Below are 6,000 nucleotides of genomic sequence, written 5' to 3' on the forward strand. Positions count from 1 at the left end.
ACAGGGATTGTTCATTTCTGTTTTGTAACAATTATGTTTCAAAAACCCCGCCCTCCCCGGCACACCCATTTTGTTAAAAGCATATTCCTGGTTAGCCTTAAAGAAAACAGTAGAATTGGCAAAACCTTAAATTTTTTCTTTAAAAAAAGAGAAAAACTCCTTCAGGTTTGTCCCAGCTCATTCCATCAGCAGAACAGACCATCTTGAGTGTGATCACACGGCACGTACCCTCTCAAAGATAAAATACATTTTTCCTTTCACAGATTTTTCTTTCCGAAGTTTTGTCACAACATAAAATTTTGCCATTTCAGCTGGAGCTGTGAATTCTACCGCTTAAACCAGTGTAATTGTTGCTTGACACCAACATAAATATAAATCCATCACATCACAGGCAGAAAATATGCCCTGGTAAAGCAGCCTAAGGGGCAGCAAAAATTTGCACCTATTTATGCAAACAGGTACAAAATTACATTAATAGAGAAAAGTTTGTACATTTAGGAAAGCATTAATCATTAAGTTACTTAATAGTTACAGAAATGAAACTGGACTATCTGCAAATACAAGTTATTGCAAGACTATTGCCACCAAAAATCACCACAGAAAGTAATTTCAGTCAAGATCAGAACCTCAAAACCAGGCTTGATCCTGCAACGTTCAACCTCACATCTGTGAACAAGATGCTCATTCTGCTACAGTATCACAGCCTAAAATACTTGACAAGATTAACTAAAATCCAAGAGAGAATTTCAACTTCTGTATCTCACATCTATGAAATTCTGTTTACTCTGGATACATCCATTAACAAGCGGATTCTGGTCTGTTTAGTTTCCACCTTAGGTTATTTTTCAGTAATAGCTTCTGAAACTAAAAATATCACCAGGAAAACCTTTTGTTTTCCTTTGGGGTAAACTCTGCTAGACAGGCTTTGAAGAGGAAAAAAAAAGTTAAAAAATACACCTAAACAAAATACCAAATATACAACTCCCATCTGTAGCTGTAGAAGAGTTTGGTGTCAACTCAACAACTTAAATTAGACCCATTGAGTGGATTGTACCCACTCACTCCCTTCTTTACACCTGTCCTGGTCTGGGGAGCAAAAAGAATTTGAATTACAGAAGAATCCCATTCTTCAAAACCTCAGATCTTTCTATCATCAGTTCGGGAGGGAGAGAACAAAGAGTAGAGCAAAGAGAAGGAACAAGACGAAAAGGTTTATCAATTAGCACTTAGAAAAGAATCTCCCTATGTGATGCTGTAGAAGAAAAAACAAAAACAAACCCAGAACTCAGAGTACGTGAGTCACCAATCCATCAAAAGGGCTCCTTCCCTTGCAGACATGGCAAGGAAAGGGAAAGACTGCCTTGCTCTCATGCAATTTAAATTGGCTAACAAGGACAGCAATCAAAGATTTCTGCTGAGAGGGGCAGATCCGTGGAGATACCAAGAGCAGGAATAAAACCCTGGAACACCGCAGAGCAGCACCGGCACCCAGTCACTGCTCCCAGTAATGCTCAGTCCTACATCACTGGAGCAGTTCAGAAATTTCAAATAATAACCGGAGTATTTAGCCTTCCATTTAAAGGTTTAGCGAGAGTCAGTCGGCAAACACACAGCTCTGTTTTGCTGTGTAAGCAGTTAGCAAGAACAAACAACATTTTTTTTTGTCCTTTTTTCTCCTTATTTCCCATCTGGAACAACATGGATTACTATACAGCTGCTGCAGTGGTGTGCCTGAAGAACTGGTATTTCTCCCTAGACAACACAGTAATTCCTACATTCCTACTCATCCAAGATTTATTCAGTTGTGAACTGTGGCACAGCTAAGGTTAACCATTCCAAACAACAGCACGTGTTTTGCAAAAGCAAATGTTACTGCAAAATAAATTAGGTCAAACTCTTTTCTGTTCACAGGGACTTCAGTGAACACGAATTCATATTAAAGGCATATTAAAAATGGACAAAAGCAACTACGGAAGGTTAATTGCAGAGAATTAAAAAAATAATCTACATTTCCAACTTTAATTCTACCAAATTTTTTATGATGGGAAAGAAAACCAATTCAGAAAATGAAGATGCATATCACAGAGCTGTGAAGATAGTTTTCTTTAAAGATTTATTTCTTTACACTACATTTATACACTATGAACAGTTTCAGCCCACTCTCAATTATATACCAAGTGCATTGTATTATTTATGGGCAGCCTGTAAAACATCCAGTGGCTTTTATTTTTCATAATGAGCAGATAAGACAAAGGAAGCGAACTCAGGGACTAACATGTGTTAACAAAGGTTAACAAATCCACCAGGTATGCAGCAAAATCCCTTCTTCTGTGGATTCCTACAGGGTTTGCACTCTGCCTGCACAGGATCAGTTCAAACCCAGTCACACTAAGAGAGGCTGCTTGGTTCTGAGATCGCAGCTTAGCTGGGCACCTGAAAGACAGCAAGCTAATTCATTAAAATTAAAATATAATTAATACTACCTTTAATTAAAATCTTCAGAAGAAAATGTAGGTTGACTCAACAAACTGAACTGCTCCGAGGTCCTCTCTGGCTGCCTGGTTTCTCACCAGTTCAAGGTTTGGTTTATTAACCAGTTATTCAGCACTTTTTCTTGCCGTCACAGCGGTGTTTGCAAGCCCACACCTACAAGCCTGCCTAACCACATTCGTATCAGCACATTCTGAGAAAATCTGGGCAGCAATCCCAAAGCGCCTCTGCAGAGGAGAGAATACCCAGAGGAGCTGCACACGGAGCATTAATGAGAGCCCGGGATGATGCAGTGACATCCCACCCCAGAGAGCAGCACCAGACACACGGGCAAAGCTCACAAAAACCCTGCGACCCAAATGTGTTACCAGGATGAAATATATTTCATCCTCCACAGTTGCTCAGACAGTTTTTACCCAATTTCAGACACAGCCTGTGTTTAGAATCTGCAATAACAATAACTAGCTACCAGACTGGTAAGAAGTTAAAACAGAAAATAAGACTTTCAAGATTTGTCTAGGTCAGCACTGATAAAGTTTCCATCGCTGCTGCTGCCTTATCTGTTTTCTGAATCATGCAAATAAAGCTTTGAGGCCTGTGAAATAGGCAGCTCAGCTTCCTGCAGCACCAGACTCGCCTGACAGAAATATCAAATGCACGGTGGAAATACCCAGAAAAGTTCCCTTTAAAACATGCTTAAACTCAAGATATGCAACCGAAGAATTCTTCCAGAAAAACTCCTCAGGATGAAGTACCCACTTCTGAGTGTTCCTCCCAAGTAGGAGACTAATTACAGAGCAGCAGGGCCTCTCTGAAACGTGAGGAGATGCTGGAAGGGCAGGGAAACAGGAACAGAATGAATCACATTGAAGGACTGGACCTGAATACACACTTTAAAAACAAAACGATGGCGAACTGTCCACATCTAACCACATCAAACACTGCCAGGTGTATTTGGAGCTAAAAATGGATTCCAAAGAGTAAATCACCACATGGGCTCCAGAGGAGGGGAAGAGGAGCCATCTGCACTCTTTGAAGAGGAGGAAACAGACCCAAGTTTTGCAAACAGCTCGGAGAAGGTTTGTGAGTGCAACACCAAACACCAAGCAGGCGGACACAGTTCTCCAGGACACACCCATGGCTCAGAGCTCACTGGCAGGATGCGCCTTTCTGCATCTGCACCAAGGGCTCCAGCTGCTCAACAGGACTGAGACACCGATCTCTGCCCATCCTCCCCCAAAGGAAGGAATTCCCCGGTATTTCTTCCAAGGAATGTTGCTTAGCTCATGTCTCCATCAGAATCGAGGGGCTCTAACATCAGCAGCTCGTCAAGACTGATGTAAACAAAGCGAATCCTTGTTCTGGATGAGCAGCACTTTTATATTGTTCTGTAAGATTTCTGATGAACCTTCTACGTAATCATGGTCGCAAAGACAACCATTTCCCAATGCTAAAGAGCTTAACAATTAATTCACTAATTTAGTGATATTATTACTCAAAAACTAGAGCTGATTACCAGTTATTGAAGCTAACTAGAAACAAAAAAGATAGTTTCCATGCATCGGCCCCCTCGTATCTAAGATAACCAACAAAAAAAGCCAAGGTTACAGATAAACCGAAGTCACAGGGTGCAATAGCTTAGACGCCCACCTAAACAAACTATTTTTTTCCACATTTAATTTATCTTCATTAACCCTAGAAGAATGATCAAAAAAGTAATTAATAATTATTTCCTTCTTCTCCTCACAAGTTTTATCTTTACAGACGTATTACAAACGCAGACAAACCATAATGGAAATATATGTAAAAGTATCCAAGGCTGAAACACAAGTTAACAGAAACTATTGTACTAAAAACTGCACCAGAAATTAATACTGCAACACCTACAGATTTCAAAAAAAAAAGCATTCTGAATGAGATCACAAATGGCAAATATTTATGAGTCAAACATATTACACCAGCCTCACTTTTCTCTGGTATATTTTGCCCATAGCTTCTAATATTCTTCTTAATTTGCTGATACTTGCGGCATTACGCACACAAAAAAAATTCACTTTTTTTTCACTTTATTCCCCCAATCACATTATTTATGCACCAGGTCCCACACACACCCCCAAAAAGGCAGCACATCCAGAAGGTAAGAATCCCTCTAAGAGCTCCATCTGTCACAAGTATACTTGGTACACAGAACTACTCCCGAGCACAGAAGAAAAATGAAAATTCTCATCACAAACCTGATTTTAAAAGGCTACAGAAGGTCTCATAAAACCGACTGACATGACATAAGTAGGGAAGATGGAAAGAGCCCTGTTCTCCACGCCACGGGCAGGCTGCTCCTTACATAAGCATGACCATATGCTCCGGGGCCCGTCTCCAGGAGAGGTGCCCGGCTCCGCTCCGTGTCTCAGCCGTGACGGCACCGGGCCGGGGGATGCTCAGCCGGCCGCGGGCACCGGAGGGCAGAGCCCGACTCCAGCGAGGGCACAGCCCGACCCCTGGCAGGGCAGGCAGCACCGCAGCCCCCTGGCCAAGCCAGCGGCTGTGTCAGGGCTGCAGCAGCCCGCAACTCATCCCCGGCGCCGGGCGTGCGAACCGCGACCCTCCGCTCCCCCGCTCGCCAACAGGACGCTGATTCCCCGCCCGGCGCAACTCCCGCGCTCACCGCCGCGGGCAGCCCCGCGCATCCTGCCCGGCCCCGCTGAACTCCAGTAACCCCGGCGGCTCCCGGCGCCGGCGGAGGAGGGGAGGGGAAGGGGGGCGGAGGGCGGGGAGGGGAAGGGAAGGGAGGGGGGGCTGCGCGCAGGGAAGGCCGGGGAGCACCGGCGCGGACACGCGCGGGAGCGGCGGGGGCGCGGAGGGGCGCGGAGCCGGCGCGCGGGGGGCGCCGCGGGGACGCGCGCGGGCGTGCCTGAGGCGGCGCGTGCGGGAATCACCTGAACCCGCGGGGTCGCCGCCGCCGCCTCCTCCTCCTCCTCCTCCTCTCGCTCCCCGGTGGCGCGGCGGTAGCTCCGCGCTTCTCAGGCCGACGGCGGCGGCGGCGGTTCGGTGCCCGGCGGCAGAGCGGCTCCTCGAGGCACCATGGCCGCGCCGCGCCGCCTCAGGGCGCCGCCGACACCCCGCGGCCCCGCGGACGGGCGGCCATGGCCCCGCTGCCTGCGCGCGCGCGCCGGCTCTTTCCGCGCATGCGCGAGCCCCGCCCGCGGAGCGGCTCCTCCGCCCCCGCCCCGAACCTGCCCGGGGGGGGCGGAGGGAGCGGAGCGGAGTTTTGGGTGGAAAGAGCCGGGATTTGGGTTTGAAGAGCGCTCCCCGCCGGGAACGGGTTCAGTCCATAACGCCGGGACCCTTTCGCCCTCCCACACCCCTGAAAAGGCAGAGGGTAGGGTTTAAATTCCGATGGGAGCGCAGGGGTTTGGGTCCTCTCGGGACGTGCGGAGTCGCCAGGGCAGCTGAGAGTCTGGAAGATGACTCAGAAAAGTCGGTCAGCAAAATTTGAGGTAGTGTCTGAGCACA

At 47.0% G+C, this 6,000-nt stretch overlaps 1 protein-coding gene across 2 annotated transcripts in view; it reads right to left on the reverse strand.

Annotated features, from left to right (window-relative positions):
• The window catches only part of RNF145 (ring finger protein 145), a 44,412-nt gene extending 38,770 nt beyond the window's left edge, over positions 1–5,642 (reverse strand). The window contains exon 1 of one of the 2 annotated variants that reach the window (XM_063413154.1): positions 5,424–5,642. The gene's annotated coding sequence lies outside the window, so the exon portion shown is untranslated. Of the gene's footprint in view, positions 1–4,724; positions 5,140–5,423 lie in introns of those variants that run through there. The other variant, XM_063413155.1, reaches the window with a different exon arrangement.
• Between the last annotated feature and the right edge of the window lie 358 nt (positions 5,643–6,000).

Source organism: Prinia subflava, chromosome 16, assembly GCF_021018805.1.
Source record: "Prinia subflava isolate CZ2003 ecotype Zambia chromosome 16, Cam_Psub_1.2, whole genome shotgun sequence".
Taxonomy (NCBI): domain Eukaryota; kingdom Metazoa; phylum Chordata; class Aves; order Passeriformes; family Cisticolidae; genus Prinia; species Prinia subflava.